Source organism: Heptranchias perlo, chromosome 3 (assembly GCF_035084215.1).
Source record: "Heptranchias perlo isolate sHepPer1 chromosome 3, sHepPer1.hap1, whole genome shotgun sequence".
Taxonomy (NCBI): Eukaryota; Metazoa; Chordata; class Chondrichthyes; order Hexanchiformes; family Hexanchidae; genus Heptranchias; species Heptranchias perlo.
This window is the reverse complement of record NC_090327.1, coordinates 21,263,215-21,281,311: the sequence shown is the minus strand read 5'-3', so window position 1 is coordinate 21,281,311 and position 18,097 is coordinate 21,263,215.

The following is an 18,097-nucleotide window of genomic DNA, read 5'->3' as shown; positions in this document are numbered from 1 at the left end:
GAGGTTAGGATCAGATCAGCCATGATCTTATTGAATGGCGGAGCAGGCTCGAGGGGCCGATTGGCCTACTCCTGCTCCTATTTCTTATGTTCTTATGTTCTTATGAATTCACCCACTCTAATTCACCTTCCTTCTCAGTCCTTCCTCTGTTTATTTCTCTATCCTTAAATCTCTTTGGTTAAGGGATATGGAAGTAAACGGAGATGAGGTACAGATCAGCCATGATCTAATTGAATGGTGGAACAGGCTCGAGGGGCTGAATGGCCTACTCCTGTTCCTACGTTCATATGCTGCTAAGAAGGGTACCAACCCAGAGGCTGACTCCCCGTCCAGGGTACACAATGACAGGTCAGAACTCTCCCTCCCTGCAGCCGCTTCCCCTTTTCGCCACAAATCCACCTCATTGGTCCTGGATTTCCAGTGTGACTGGAGGAATCCCTTCCGTTAGGAGTTCTGAACCGTGACAAAATAACTGTTTGGACACAAGTTTAACCTGCCTATCTGACCAGAATGATGAAGATGACAATGCTGCTTTAGGTATTGAACTGTACCTTGCCTTCGAGTCACATTCTTTATAACTAATTGCCTTAACATATTTAATTACAACCACAACAACAACTTGCATTTATATAGTGCCTTTAATGTAGTAAAATGTTCCAAGGTGCTTCACAGGAGCGTTATCCAATAAAATTTCACACCAAGCCAAATAAGGAGGCATTAGGGCAAATGACCAAAAACTCAGTCAAACAGGTAGGTTTTAAGGAGCGTCTTAAAGGAAGAGCTGGAGGTAGAGAGGCGAAGAGGTTTAGAGAGGGAATTCCAGAGCTTAGGGCCTAGGCAGCTGAAGGCACGGCCGCCAATGGTGGAGCAATTAAAATCAAGGATGCGCAAGAGACAAGAATTGGAGGAGCACAGAGATCTTGGAGGGTTGTAGGGCTGGAGGAGGTTACAGAGATAGGGAGAGGCGAGGCCATGGAGGCATTTGAAAACAAGAATGAGAATTATAAAATCAAAGCGTTCCCGGACCAGGAGCCAATGTAGGTCAGCGAGCACAGGGGTGATGGGAGAACGGGACTTGGTGCGAGTTAGGATACGGGCAGCAGAGTTTTGGATGAGCTCAAGTTTATGGAGGGTGGAAAATGGAAGGCCAGCCAGGAGACTATTGGAATAGTCCAGTCTGAAGGTAACAAAGGCATGGATGAGGGTTTCAGCAGCAGATGAGCTGAGGCAGGGGCGGAGACGGGCGATGTTACGGAGGTGAAAGTAGGTGGTCTTGGTGATGGAGCGGATATGTGGTCGGAAGGTCATCTCAAGGTCAAATAGGACGCCAAGGTTGCTTACAGTCTGGTTCAGCCTCACACAGTGGCCAGGGAGAGGGATGGAGTCAGTGGCTAGGACCAAACAATTAGATGTTACCTTGCTCATTAAATGTTTACTGCTCGTGTTGATGAGGTGAGAGCTGGGGTTAGCTATATGATGACTGGTATTTATATTCATATTTACTCATGGATCCAGGACACTTTCCTTCTGCCATTTTATTTAATCTGCTCTGTCTCATTTCATGCAGGGTTATGCTGCCCTGCCAGATTTTATTTATAATCTATTTGCGTTAAGACTCAATATAAATTACTTTTATTTCCTTTAGTATTTTTAACTCTCTCTCACTCTCCTAGTAATTTTTTTTTGGTAGCGTTTGTAAGTGGAAGGAAAAGCTAGGGCTTTCCTATTTTTTTCTTCGTTCATGGGATGTGGGCGTCGCTGGCAAGGCCAGCGTTTATTGCCCATCGAGGAGGTGAGTCACTTGCCGCAGAATACCCAGCCTCTGCCCTGCTCTTGTAGCCACAGTATTTATGTGGCTGGTCCAGTCAAGTTTCTGGTCAGTGGTGACCCCCAGGATGTTGATGGTGGTGGATTCGGCGATGGTAATGCCATTGAATGACAAGGGGAGGTGGTTAGACACTCTCTTGTTGGAGATGGTCATTGCCTGGCACTTGTCTGGCGCGAATGTTACTTGCCAATTATCAGCCCAAGCCTGGATGTTGCCTAGGTCTTGCTGCATGCAGGCATTGACTGTTTCATTACCTGAGGGGTTGCGAATGGAACTAAACGCTGTGCAATCATCAGCGAACATCCCCATTTCTGACCTTATGGGAACATAGGAACACAGGAATATAGGAACATGATTTGGCCATTCAGTCCCTCGAGCCTGCTCCGCCATTTGATAAGATCATGGCTGATCTGTGATCTAACTCCAGAAACCTGACTTTGGCCCATATCCCTTAATACCTTTGGTTGCCAAAAAACTATCTATCTCAGATTTAAATTTAGCAATTGAGCGAGCATCAATTGCCATTTGTGGAGGAGAGTTCCAAACTTCTACCACCCTTTGTGTGTAGAAATGTTTTCTAATCTCACTCCTGAAAGGTCTGGCTCCAATTTTTGGACTGTGCCCCCAACTCCTAGAATCCCCAACCAACGGAAATAGTTTCTCTCTATCCACCCTATCTGTTCCCCTTAATATCTTATAAACTTCAATCAGATCACCCCTTAACCTTCTAAACTCTAGAGAATACAACCCCGATTTGTGTAATCTCTCCTCGTAACTTAACCCTAGAAGTTCGGGTATCATTCTAATAAACCTACGCTGCACTCCCTCCAAGGCCAATGTGACCTTCCGAAGGTGCGGTGCCCTGAACTGCTCACAGTACTCCAGGTGCGGTCTAACCAGGGTTTTGTATAGCTGCAGCATAACTTCTGCCCCCGTGTACTCCAGTCATTTAGATATAATGGCCAGCATTCCATTAGACTTATTGGGCAGCATTTTAGCACCCGCTATCGGGTGCATTCCTGGTGGGGGGCCCCCGAAAATCATGAAATCCCGGAGCGGGACCGGAGCCCGCCTCGAACCCGCGCACTTCCGGGTTCCCTGCTGACGCGCCGGCGTGCGTGCGCAGCCCCCGCTGGTGGGAAACCCACAGGCAATTAAAGCCAGCGGGATGCCAATCGAAAATATTTATTTAGGTATTTCAGGTCATTAACTGACCTGATTAAGGGATTATGTGAGGAGGGGTGGCATTTTAGAGCAAACTGGGACTTTTTCCCACACTGGGGGAAACACTCCCAGTTCAAATGGACCTGTTGCAGCTGTCAGCCTGTGGCAGCTGCAAAGGTCCATTTGACAGGTGGGGGGGGGGGAGACCCTCACTCATTGCAGGAGGCCACTCTGTCACTTGGGACAAAGTTTGGCCTCCACCACCCTCCTCCTGACAATCAAAGTCACCAACTTGCACACTTACCCCGGTGTCCAGACACATGTACCTACCTTGCGGACCCCCTCAGATGTACATCTTCCGGATGGGGGCCGCCGTAGCTGCAGTCATGACCTCCTTGGAGGGCGAACAGCATCACCAGCCTCACCAGCCTCGCCGTCCACCTCTGACACGTGGAGCTCTACAACAGAGTGCTGTGACACATCCACCTGCACAGCAGGAGGGAGGGCTACCGCAGAGAGAGATGTCGCAGAGGGCACTACCCTCGCCACAGGGTCCACAGACCGAGGCTCAGCTTCCTGGACCTCTCTAAGCAGCAGTGCACACGGAGGCTCAGAGTCACTCGACATGTAGTCATGGACATCTACAGCCTCCTTCATGCCGAGCTGCTCCCGGCTGGCCCGAGCACCATTTTCTTACCAGTCGCTGTCAAAGTCACCACTGCCCTCAACAGTGATGTGGCAGACGGAGTGTAGGGGACAGAGTAAGTGTACTCACTTTGGCTGACCTACTGAGGTCATTGGAGCGCCTCCTGCACTGTATGCAGGTGTGCGATATGTTGGTGATGCTGGTGACCTCCTCTGCCACCTCGAGCCAGGCCTTCCTGGTGGCAGAGGCAGGCCGCTTCCTCCCGCCCGCCGGGAGGAAGATCTATGTCCTCCCCCTCCTCCTCACCCCATGTATTGATACCTGGAGTGAGGCATCATTAAACTGGGAGCAGCCTTCCCCCTGGGCTGCTCCATGCTGTAATTTTTCCTGTTTGTTGCAGCATCTGTCAGTGGAGGACTGCCCCTTTAAATAGAGCTCCTCCAGCTGACAGACCTTACTGCGCATGCACAGCCCGCCCGACGCGCAGATCAGCAGTGGGGAACCCGGAGGAGCAGGTAAGTGGATCCAATTAGTGGATTGTATGCTACAATCGCGCGGGGAGCTGACCAATTTCACCGGGCGCGTTACCCACGCGCCCGATAGCCCCCCCGCCGAGAACCCGCAGCCCTGCTAACATCGGGGCCATTGATTATTTTCTGCACCTGTTCATGACACTTCAATGATCTATGTACCTGAATCCCTAAGTCCCTTTGGACAGCCACTGCTTTTAACTTTTTACCACTTAGAAAATACCCTGTTCTATCCTTTTTTGATCCAAAGTGGATAATCTCACATTTGCCTACATTGAATTCCATTTGCCACAGCTTTGCCCATTCACCTAATCTATCAATATCGTTTTGTAATTTTATGTTTTCATCTACACTGCTTACAATGCCACCAATCTTTGTGTCATCGGCAAACTTAGATATGAGACTTTCTATGCCTTCATCTAAGTCGTTAAAAATATTGTGAAAAATTGAGGCCCCAAGACAGATCCCTGCGGGAATCCACTAGTCACATCCTGTCAATGTGAATACCCATCATCCCTACTCTCTGTCGCCTTTCGCACAGCCAACTTCCTAACCAAGTCTGTACTTTTCCCTCGATTCCATGGGCTTCTATCTTAGCTAAGTCTCTTTTGTGGGACTTTATCAAATGCCTTCTGGAAGTCCATATAAATAACATCCATTGACATTCCCCTGTCCACTACTTTAGTCATCTCTTCAAAAAATTCAATCAGGTTTGTCAGGCACGACCTACCTTTCACAAATTCATGCAAGCTCTCTCTGATTAACTGAAAATTCTCGAGGTGATCAGTCACCCTATCCTTAATTATAGATGTGGAGATGCCGGTGATGGACTGGGGTTGACAATTGTAAACAATTTTACAACACCAAGTTATAGTCCAACAATTTTTATTTGAAATCTACAAGTTTTTGGAGGCTTCCTCCTTCGTCAGGTAAATGTTCAGGAGCTCCTCGAAGCCTACGCATTTATACATATAGAACAATACATGGTGTTTACAGAATGCCCCTGCAACTGCCCGTTGCCAAGGCAATCACCGTGTTCAGACAGAGAGGTGTCACCGACAGAACCCCTGAATATACATTCAACAAAAAAACAAACAGGAAAAAAAAAGAGAGAGGCAGAAACATCCGGAAGGCAGAGAAAGCCAGCAAATGAACCATTATATTAAAAACAGATAGCTTTTGTTCGCTGGTGGGGTAACGTGTAGCGTGACATGAACCCAAGATCCCGGTTGAGGCCGTCCTCATGGGTGCGGAACTTGGCTATCAATTTCTGCTCGACGATTTTGCGTTGTCGTGTGTCTCGAAGGCCGCCTTGGAGAACGCTTACCCGAAGATCGGTGACTGAATGTCCCTGACTGCTGAAGTGTTCCCCAGCATTTTCCCCACAATAGATGTTAGGCTAACTGGTCTATAATTCCCTGGTTTCCCTTTCTCTCCTTTCTTAAGAAGCGGAGTAACATGTTTTTTTTTATTTGTTCATGGGATGTGGGCGTCGCTGGCGAGGCCAGCATTTATTGCCCGTCCCTAATTGTCCTTGAGAAGGTGGTGGTGAGCCGCCTTCTTGAACCGCTGCAGTCCGTGTGGTGAAGGTTCTCCCACAGTGCTGTTAGGAAGGGAGTTCCAGGATTTTGACCGAGTGACGATGAAGGAACGGCGATATATTTCCAAGTCGGGATGGTGTGTGACTTGGAGGGGAACGTGCAGGTGGTGTTGCTCCCATGTGTCTGCTGCTCTTGTCCTTCTAGGTGGTAGAGGTCACAGGTTTGGGAGGTGCTGTCGAAGAAACCTTGGCGAGTTGCTGCAGTGCATCCTGTGGATGTTTAGGGTGGTGGATGAGGTGCCAATCAAGCGGGCTGCCTTGTCCTGGATGGTGTCAAGCTTCGTGAGTGTTGTTGGAGCTGCACTCATCCAAGCAAGTGGAGAGTATTCCAACACACTCCTCACTTGTGCCTTGTAGATGGTGGAAAGGCTTTGGGGAGTCAGGAGGTGAGTCACTCGCCGCAGAATACCCAGCCTCTGACCTGCTCTTGTATCCACAGTATTTATTTGGCTGGTCCAGTTAAGTTTCTGGTCAATGGTGACCCCCAGGATGTTGATGGTGGGGAAATCAGTGATGATAATGCCGTTGAATGCCAAGGGGAGGTGGTTAGACTCTCTCTTGTTGGAGATGGTCATTGCCTGGCACTTATCTGGCGCGAATGTTACTTGCCACTTATCAGCCCAAGCCTGGATGTTGTCCAGGTCTTGCTGCATGCGGGCACAGACTGCTTCATTATTTGAGGGGTTGCGAATGGAACTGAACACTGTGCAATTATCAGCGAACATCCCCATTTCTGACCTTATGATGAAGGGATGGTCATTGATGAAGCAGCTGACGATGGTTGGGCCTAGGACACTGCCCTGAGGAACTCCTGCAGCAATGCCCTGGGGCTGAGATGATTGGCCTCCAACAACCATTACCATCTTCCTTTGTTCTCGGTATGACTCCAGCCACAGAAAAGTTTTCCCCCTGATTCCCAATTACTTCAATTTTACTAGGGCTCCTTGGTGCCACACTCGGTCAAATGCTGCCTTGATGTCAAGGGCAGTCACTCTCACCTCACCTCTGGAATTCAGCTCTTTTGTCCATATTTGGACCAAGGCTGTAATGAGGTCTGGAGCCGTGTGGTCCTGGCAGAACCCAAACTGAGCATTGGTGAGCAGGTTATTGGTGAGTAAGTGCCGCTTGATAGCACTGTCGACGACACCTTCCATCACTTTGCTAATGATTGAGAGTAGACTGATGGGGCGGTAATTGGCCAGATTGGATTTGTCCTGCTTTTGTGGACAGTGCATACCTGGGCAATATTCCACATTGACGGGTAGATGCCAGTGTTTTGGCTGTACTGGAACAGCTACAACACTGGCTAGAGGTGCAGCTAGTTCTGGAGCACAAGTCTTCAGTACTACAGCCGGGATGTTGTCGGGGCCCATAGCCTTTGCTGTATCCAGTGCACTCAACCGTTTCTTGATATCACGTGGAGTAAATAGAATTGGCTGAAGACTGACATCTGTGATGGTGAGGAATGGGAATAAGACTATAGTGGGAGTTGAGTATAGGCCCCCTGGCAGCAGCTCTGAAGTGCTAGATTGTATAAATGCAGAGATTAGACAAGCGTGTAACAAAGGCATAGTGTTCTTAATGGGGGACTTTAACCTTCACATAGATTGGGAAAAACAGACAAGCAACTGTCAGAAAGGTAGTGAATTTCTTGAGTGTGTCCGGGATAGTTTTCTACAGCAGTATGTCCTAGAGGCAACAAGGGGGCAAGCCATACTAGATTTAGTAATGAGCAATGAACCAGATTTAGTTAACAGCTTAACTGTGCGCGAACATCTATCCAATAGCGACCATAACATGATTGAGTTCATTGTAGTGTTTGAAAGGGAAAAAAGTGACTCAGCTGCTCAGATTCTAGACTTGGGTAAGGCCGACTTCAATGGGATGAGACAGAGACTGTCCACAGTAAACTGGGCAAATCTGTTAATGGGTAAAATGACAGATGATCAGTGGGAAATGTTTAAAGAAACATTTAACGTGATACAGAATCGGTTTACACCCCTGAGGGTCAAGAACTCTACTTGCCAAAATAAAACAGCCATGGACAACTAAAGAGGTAAGGGACAGTATAAGACATAAGGAAAGGGCATACAAAAAGGCAAAAAATGGCACAGATCCTGGCGAATGGGAAAGGTACAAAGATCAACAAAGGGTCACAAAACAGATAGTAAGAGCTACAAAAAGAGAGTATGAAAAGAAACTTGCAAGGGATATCAAAACCAATACAAAGAACTTTTATAGTTATGTTGGAAAAAGAGGGAGGTCAGGAGCATTGTTGGCCCCTCAAAAACTGAAAGTGGGGATATTGTCATTGACAATGGGGAAATGGCGGACATGTTGAATAATTACTTTGCGTCAGTATTTACATTAGAAAAAGAGGATAGCATGCCGGAAATCCCAAGAAAAATAATATTGAATCGGGAACAGGGACTCAATAAAATTAACATAAGTAAACCAACCATAATGAAGAAAATAATAGCACTAAAGAGTGACAAATCCCCAGGAGCAGATGGTTTCCATCCCAGGGTTTTAAAGGAAGTAGGTGAGCACATTGCAGATGCCCTAACTATAATCTTTCAAAGTTCTCTAGATTCAGGAACTGTCCCTCGAGATTGGAAAATTGCACTTTTTAAGAAAGGAGAGAGAGGGAAACCAGGGAATTATAGACCAGTTAGCCTAACATCTGTTGTGGGGAAAATGCTGGAGTCTATAATTAAGGATAGGGTGACTGAACACCTCGAGAATTTTCAGTTAATCAGAGAGAGCCAGCATGGATTTGTGAAAGGTAGGTCATGCCTGACAAACCTGATTGAATTTTTTGAAGAGGTGACTAAGTAGTGGACAGGGGAATGTCAATGGATGTTATTTATATGGACTTTCAGAAGGCATTTCATAAAGTCCCACAAAAGAGACTGTTAGCTAAGATAGAAGCCCATGGAATTGAGGGAAAAGTACTGACTTGGTTTGGAAGTTGTCTGAGTGAAAGGCGACAGAGAGTAGGGATAATGGGTAAGTATTCACATTGGCAGGATGTGACTAGTGGAGTCCCGCAGGGATCTGACTTCGGGCCTCAATTATTCACAATATTTTTTAACGACTTAGGTGAAGGCATACAAAGTCTCATATCTCAGTTTGCCGATGACACAAAGATTGGTGGCATTGTAAGCAGTGTAGATGAAAACATAAAATTACAAAGCGATGTTGATAGATTAGGTGAATGGATTAAAAAAGGATAGAACAAGGTACTTTCTAAATGGTAAAAAGTTCAAAACAGTAGATGTTCAAAGGGACTTAGGGGTTCAGGTACATAGATCATTGAAGTGTCATGAACGGGTGCAGAAAATAATCAATAAGGCTAATGGAATGCTGGCCTTTATATCTAGAGGACTAGAGTACAAGGGGGCAGAAGTTATGCTGCAGCTATACAAAACCCTGGTTAGACCGCACCTGGAGTACTGTGAGCAGTTATGGGCACCGCACCTTCGGAAGGACATATTGGCCTTGGAGGGAGTGCAGCGTAGGTTTCCAAGAATGATACCCGGACTTCAAGGGTTAAGTTACGAGGAGAGATTACACAAATTGGGGTTGTATTCTCTGGAGTTTCGAAGGTTAAGGGGTGATCTGATCGAAGTTTATCAGATATTAAGGGGAACAGAGATAGAGAGAAACTATTTCCACTGGTTGGGGATTCTAGGAGTAGGGGGCACAGTCTAAAAATTAGAGCCAGACCTTTCAGGGGTGAGACTAGAAACCATTTCTACTCACAAAGGGTGGTAGAAGTTTGGAACTCTCTTCCGCAAATGGCAATTGATACTAGCTCAATTGCTAAATTTAAATGTGAGATAGATAGCTTTTTGGCAACCAAAGGTATTAAGGGATATGGGCCAAAGGCAGGTATATGGAGTTAGATCACAGATCAGCCATGATCTTACCAAATGGCGGAGCAGGCACGAGGGGCTGATTGGCCTACTCCTGTTCCTATGTTCCTATGCTCTTCATGTCATTAATAAGCTTTTTAGGTGGCTTTTTTCTTACAATTTTGGACTGTGAGCAAAAATGAGATTATTGCCAATAATGGAATTCTGCATTGGTTTGCTTACTGGTTTAATCACATCTGCTTTTCCTTATCTGTAACCAGAGAAAAATATAGCCAAAGACAATTCCCGTCAAGAGAGATAGAGGAAATGTGATGGGTCAACATAGAATAACGAAAGTGTGTCAAACTCCATAAGCCAAGATTGATGAGACTGAAACTGCATTATGTTTCAGCCAATTCATCGTGGTTGACTGTTCCTGCTTATGAGTCAAATTTGAGAACATTTTTTTGGGTTTATTAAAAAAAAAATTCTTTATTGGACACTCATTTCTGGAAAGGTGGCACAATGTCTGACAGTCTTGTTGATAGGGTCAGATTCATCCCATTAGTATGGTACATTGCTGACGAAGCCTAGTTATCTGCATGCTCATTGTTGGTCCAAACTAGCTCACATCCCATCTGTGGACATTATTTACTCTTCACCGCTCCTCTCACCATGAACTCTTCTTCACTTCATTCCTCTCCTTGAGAATTCCATCCCTTTGAACCCAATGCACTACCGAAGTCAGCTTTAATTTGCACCGCTCCTCATCATTCCTCTTTTCTCCTCAACCCTTATCTATTTTGCATTTCGTTCTTCTGCTTGTCACTCCTTTCTTTTCATTCCTCTCCACTCCTTAACAATCTGCTATAATAGTTTCCATTCCATTACTTTCCATCTCATATCTCTCCTCTAGATTTTTCTCCCCACTAGTCATGTTTTCCATTCTACTCCATTTCTTTTCACTGCCTTTCACTAATCTTCATTCTCCTTCACTTCTTCTCCCCATTCGTCATTTCCTTATTGTACACCATTGCACTCAATTCCTGCTACTTCACTCAACACCACTCCACTCTGCTGCTGTTCAGTGCACAACACTTTTCCCAAACAGGACTTCTACACACCACTCCATTCTTTCCCATGCCGTTTGGCTATTGCTGAATTGTTTTCCACACCCAGAAATCTTTGTGAATTGTTGAGTGCGCAGTGAGAATTTCGATTAGAAATTTACTGCTGGAGCAGCAAGATCAGGTAAGTTAAATTTGATCAGGCATATATCAGGCATGTTGAAGTTCCCAAATGTGTGCCATGCTGTGATTAGAATACGCACGCTAAGTCCTTAATTTAATTTTGCCTTTCCTCCCTAATTCCCTTTTAAGCCCTTCAACATGATCATTCCCCAAACATCTGGTTGTATATTTTTCTGTCCCAGTCTTGTTTTTTTTGCAAGTCAATGTAAAAAGTCCTATTTCCTCATTAGTCTTGTTTGCCAATGGTGACATGGATGGAACATCTGTGTTGAATTTGGAGGTGCCGTATGCAGATATTGGTTGGGCTTCTGTGCTTGATCCTATAGAAGTCACATGCTCACTGAAATACCAGAGTGCACAAGGACTGCTTCTCCGTGGAGGACAGTTGTATGGCTTCCTCCACCCACATGTACTTTCAGAAGACTTTCGATAGGTGCCACAAAAGAGACTCACAACAAAGGTGAGGGCATGTGGGATCGGGGCCAGGTAGCAGAATGGATTGAAAGATGGCTACAAAACAGAAAACAGAGTAGGAGTTAAGGGAAGTTTGTCGGACTGGCAGACAGTAGGAACTGGCGTCCCACAGAGGACCGTGCTAGGTTGTTCACCATAAACATCAATGATTTGCACTCAGAAATTAGAGGTATGGGGCTCAATTTTCAAAGGGCAGTTCGCTGGCAGTGGGGGGGAGGGGGTCAATAGGCACACGGCAAACCCGGATAATAAAAACTTACCGTTCCCCTCATGATCGCAAGTTAATTGGTGGCCCTTAACGTGGCTTCCGGGTTTGCCATCCAAAAGCTGTGCAGTGGGTGGACTGTGCACCCGTAGGACAGGCTGTCAGTTGGAGCGTCTAGATTTAAAGGGCCATTGCTCCAATGAATTTTGCTGGACCAAAGACCAAGAACACACAATGGAGCAGCACAGGGGCAAGGCTGCTCCAAGATTTAATGAGGCCTCACTCCAGGTGCTACTGGTCGGGGTGAGGAGGAGGAGGGAAATTTTTTACCCGGCTGACAGGAGCAAGTGCCCTGCCTCTGCCACCAAAGCCTGGCTCGAGGTGGCAGAGGAGGTCGCCAGCAACAGCAAAATCTCCCGCACCTGGGGTTTTTTTTATTCGTTCATGGGACATGGGCGGCGCTGGCAAGACCAGCATTTATTGCCCATCCCTAATTGCCCTTGAGAAGGTGGTGGTGAGCCGCCTTCTTGAACTGCTGCAGTCCGTGTGGTGAAGGTTCTCACACAGTGCTGTTAGGAAGGGAATTTCCAGGATTTTGACCCAGCGATGATGAAGGAACAACGATATATTTCCAAGTCGGGATGGTGTGTGACTCGGAGGGGAACGTGCAGGCGGTGTTGTTCCCATGTGCCTGCTGCCCTTGTCCTTCCAGGTGGTAGAGGTCGCAGGTTTGGGAGGTGCTGTCGAAGAAGCCTTGGCAAGTTGCTGCAATGCATCCTGTGGATGGTGCACACTGCAGCCACTGTGCGCTGGTGGTGAAGGGAGTGAATGTTTAGGGTGGTGGATGGGGTGCCAATCAAGCAGGCTGCTTTGTCCTGGATGGTGTCGCGCTTCTTGAGTGTAGTTGGAGCTGCACTCATCCAGGCAAGTGGAGAGTATTCCATCACATTCCTTACTTGTGCCTTGTAGATGGTGGAAAGGCTTTGGGGGGGGGGGTCAGGAGGTGAGTCACTCGCCGCAGAATACCCAGCCTCTGACCTGCTCTTGTAGCCACAGTATTTATGTGGCTGGTCCAGTTAGGTTTCTGGTCAATGGTGACCCCCAGGATGTTGATGGTGGGGGATTCGGCGATGGTAATGCCGTTGAATGTCAAGGGGAGATGGTTAGACTCTCTCTTGTTGGAGATGGTCATTGCCTGGCACTTGTCTGGTGCAAATTTTACTTGCCACTTATCAACTTATAAGTGGCAAGTAACATGGGTCCAGTGCAGGAAGCGTTTCAATGGCCTAACTAGGTCAGCAAAAGTGAGTACACTTACTGATTCTCCTGCATTCCGTGTTCCACATCACCCCCCTCCCCCCACCAACTCATTCTGCACTGCCAAGACTACTCCATCACATCACTCCTCACACCCACTGAAGGCTCATCCTCAACTTACCTGCGCTTGCTCACCTCCCCATTTGTGACCCCACCACTACCACTCACCCCTAGATGCTGAACCCCGAGGGCCATCCTTTAAAAGGAGAATGATCGAGGGACAGTAGAACATTTGCGAGATACTGGAACAGGTGCCACACACACTCTCCACAATAGCGCAGAGGATGGAGGAGTCCAACTCCTGCATGAGTGGAATGGTGGCACAGATACGGGAGCCATTGCGTCCCCCATCTTGATGGTGTCAATTTGAGGGGGTCCGGAATGTGTAAAACAGAACAATTCTGAGTGGAAACCAAGAATTCTCAGTCTGAACACAAAGATCTCCCGGCCAAAAGTTTGTCTGAGAGAACTGAGTGCCCTGCCACAGTAACTCACCTTTTATTCCCATCTATCAAACAGGGATTTAAATGTCCAAACGGCTGCTGGCTGAAACACGGCTCCTTCAACATGGAGTGTTTCACGCTGCACGGGAAACACGCTGAGGCAGAATGAAAATCCTTTCCCTGCCTTAATCACCATAAAATTAAAGTACTTTAACAACTTTAACTATCTTAATGACTGCTTTAAATATTAGCCCGCTGGCTTTAATTGCCGATGGGACTTCTGGATTCTTGAAGCGGGCACGCACAGATGCGTTTGTGTGAAGCGCGGAAGTCAGCGGGTTGGAGCCGGCTTCCTTACCCACTTGGGATTTTTCCGATTTTCGTTGCCCCCCCCCCCCCCCCCGCCCCCAATGCACCCGGACTTCTATTTGAAAATTGAGCCCATGGTGTCGAAATTTGCAGATGATATCAAATTGGGGGTGGTACAGCTAATAATGTGGAAGACTGCATCAAAATACAGAACAACATAAACAAGTTTGCAGAGTGGCAAATTAAATTCAATATAGCAAAGTGAGAGGCAGTTCATTTTAGTAGGAGGAATAAGGAGGTCAATTATTCCTTGGAAGGTAAGAAACTAAATGGGGTACAGGAGCAAAGAGATCTGGGAATACAGATACAGAAATCACTATAGGTAGCAACACAAGTTGACAAAGCCATAAAAAGTGCAAATAAGTACTGGGTTAATTTCTAGAGAAATAGAACACAAAAACAGGGGTTAAATGTATATAGAACCATGGTTAGTCCACACTTGGAGTACTGTATGCAGTTCTGGTCTTCATACTACAAAATGGATATTGAAGCACTGGAGGAAGTGCATAAAACATTTACAAGGATGTTACCAGAATTTAGAGCATGGAATTAACAGGAAAGATTGAGCAGGCTGGGCCTCTTTTAAGAACATAAGAACATAAGAAATAGGAGCAGGAGTAGGCCAATCGGCCCCTCGAGCCTGCTCCGCCATTCAATAAGATCATGGCTGATCTGATCCTAACCTCAAATCTAAATTCATGTCCAATTTCCTGCCCACTCCCCGTAACCCCTAATTCCCTTTACTTCGAGGAAGCTGTCTATTTCCGTTTTAAATTTATTTAATGATGTAACTGGAAAAGAGAAGATAAAGAGGAGACCTGATAGAGGTCTTTAAAATTATGAAGGGGTTTGATAGGGTGGATGTGGAGAAACTATCTCCACAGTACACAGGGGCATAAATATAAGATAGCCACTAACAGATGAAAAAAATAATTTAGGAGGAATTTCTTCACACAGAGACTGGTGAGAATATGGATCTCGCTGCCACGTGGAGTGGTTGACGCAGAAAGCATTGACACATAAAGGGAGGCTTGGCACATACATGAGGGAGAAGGGAAAGAAGTATATGGGAGAAGGGTGGGAAGAGGTCATTAGAGTAGGAGGAGGCTCATCTGGAGTAGACCAGGTTGGGCCAAATGGCCTGTTTCTGTGTTGTAGATTCTATGTGATTCAAAACACTTGAGCAATGACTCACTAAAAATGTCTTCCAGCTGCTTGCTTTTTCACTGGCAATGCTGCCACTGTGGTCTTCCACTTTGACTCTGGCCATATTCTGAGGCCACCAGTGATGACTTTGTCCCTTTCTATCCCCATATGTGACATTAGAATACGTTTCAATTGCATTTACAGCACATCAACAACTTGCACATGATGCACAACCATATCTGCATGTAATCAAATAAAAAGACCAATCCATAAGATATTAGTTCATCAAACAACATTTCATTAAATAATAAATGTGACACAGTTACACATGACTTTGAATAATAGTTTTAAAATATTTCAGCGTGTTTAAATTAAACAGGTAATTACACTTATGGAAAGGTATATTTCCCTTCAAACAATAGCTGATTTTACTTATACCGTTATGAGGTTCAATTTAATTAGAATTATCTCAGTCAATAGATGGTGGGAGAGGTTATGAAAAGAACATTTTGTTTGTGAGGGACTTTGTAAACATTATACCCCATCGTGCTGAATTAGAACTGTCACTGCACAGGACTGTACTGTGAAAGAAAAAGCACTCCATCAAGACCCTGATAATACAATGCTCCTCAACTTGTGGCCTAAAGCGATACATTGTGATTTTATTAATTCTATTCCCTTTATTTGCACCAAGTCAATGGGAATAAAATTGAGCATTTCAAATTTATGATAATGATGTACCAAATGCATCACAAAAACAATAACTTCACATTCTCAGCATCTGTCCTCTTCAGCTAATTAAAAACAATTGCCTCCTAAACGACATTGCTTATTTTACAATCACACAGCGGAGTCCAGACAGTGAGACTCCATCGCCTTCAAATATAGTTATTTTATTCATATAATTGTTTGGATCGTAATATTATTCATGCTCAGTTACTCAGTTGCTCTGTTTATTGTCACTTATGTACTGACAATTTCTTCCTTTGTAAATTTACAATTTCTTTCATTTCCCTCCTCCTGTTTCATTTTGATTACTGGTTTGCATGTTACAATCTCTTGTGAAATATGGGGCTATATTTTTGGTTCGGGCCCAAAATGACTACAATATTGGCGGTGTGCCCAAGCGCCTGCCTAAGGCCACAGTTAGGAGGTCAAAACCGTTTTTAGTTTCGGGCCTCACTTCAATTTTAATTGGCGAGCTGTGGCCGCCCATCAGGCGCTTCGCTGCAGCTCGCCGGTTTGGTACCGCAGTAAATAAGCCAGCTTCTCCATGGAGCTGGCTAGCAGGTAGTGCCTGTTGGGGAGCAGGAGTCGCGGTTCCCGGGGGAGGGGGATGGGAAGCAAGAACATGGTGGCAGCAGGCCAATGGATTTTTGTGGGACCAGGAAGAGCATTCATGCTTTTCTTGCCCCCACAAAATTTTATTTTTTTTAAAAAAGAAAATCTTACCGTTTCGGAGAGGTGTCCAGGTGTCCTTTTAAGGACCATTGGTTAGGCATTTCAACACTTGCAAGAAGTGCACGGACTTCACCTGCTCCACCGATTTCTCCACCAAAATTGAACCGGGGTCCTAAATCTGGTTTAAGCCCCAATTTGCACATTTAAACAGCCTCCCGCCTATTTTGAGCAGAAGTGCTGGGCGTCTGTTTAAAGGCCTGCCTAGAAATTGAATCAGCACTCCTGTCTCTGAATCTGAAAGTTGAGGGTTCACTGAAGTCAACAGAGCATAAAATCGGGCAAGGTGTAAATTAGGCATCCGACCCAAACCCGCCCCCGCTCCCCCAACCCCCGTTCTCGACTGGGCAGTTCAGGTTAAAATCAGGGCTATAATCCATGACTGGTGTTCAATGGCTGAGGATGAAGTTGAAAGAATTCTAGGGGGGAGTGGGGGGTCATCGTAACTTCAACACTCGGCACATCCAACCACTGAAAATCAGCGATCAACAAAGCCAATAAAATGCTGAACTTTATAACAAAAACAAAGAGCAATAAGTTGCAGCAAGTCTGAAACTGCGCAGTGCACTAGTCAGACCGGACTTTGAATTCTATGTCACGTTTTAGTCACCGAGATACAAGGGAACCCTTAAAGTATTGGGGCCAGTTCAAGGAAGAGCCATAAGGTTGATCTCCAGGGTTCCATTTTAAAAGGAAAAAATGGGTGGGTTTAGGGCGGTGGGGCATTGAAAATTGCCACCATTTCAGACCCGCCCCCAACCCACCCATTTCCGGTTTTCACGGGGGCGGGGCAAGGGGCAGGCGGCCAACCCGCTCCCAGTAGACAGGTCGGCCTTAAAACCTTTCAAGGAGGCTTCAGGCCTCCATTTTTCACTAATTCCCAATTTCAACCCCGGGGGGCCGGGATTCCCAGGCCTTCTGTTTTACGCCTCGTGAAAGAAGGCGAGAAGGCCCGAAACTAACAGGTTGGTGCCTAGAAAGACACGGCTTCTGGGCTCGGAGGAGCAGGAGTGCTTCCCCCAGGCCCAACAGGCCTACCTACACCGAACCCCCCCCCCCACCCCGATCGCGGACCCCCCACAATCGCGGAGCCCCAACCCCAATCGCGGAGCCCCAACACCCGATCCACCAACCCCGAATGCGGACCCCCAACCCTGACCCCTGATCCTCCGACCCCGATCCTCCCCCTCAACGATCGCGGAACCCCGATCCTGCACCCCCCTCCCCCATGACTGAGCCCCGATCCCATCCCCTATGATTCACAACCCCCATAACCCCCCCCCCCCATCCATACAAACAAAGACTTACCTGCAGACTTACCTACCCAAACTCTCCCTGGCTGCTCTCCCGTCCGACTGAGACCAGCCTGTCAATCAGTCGGTCAGTCGGACGGGAAACCGACAAAAAAAAAGACGTCCTTACGTCAAAATCGTAAGGACGTCCGGGAAACCCGTACTAATGGGTTTCCCGACCTCAAATTGACCCCCTCGCTCCCTACCCGGCTCTGTTTTAAAATTGAGCCCCTAGTGTCAGAGTTCTGGAAAGATTGGAGAAACTTGGGCTTTTCAGCCTGAAAAGGTGATCTTATAAAGTTACATAATATAGTAACAGTATAGAAGATCCAAAAAAATTACTTTGCACTAAATTGTGAGAGTAAAACAAGGGGACACAGGTTGAAACTACTGAGAAGCAAATTTAGGACTGATGTTAGGAAGTTCTTCTTCACAGAAAGCATCATCAATATATCGAGTTACATCAAAACTACAGCACAGAAATAGGCCAATCGGCCCAACTGGCCTATGCCAGGGTT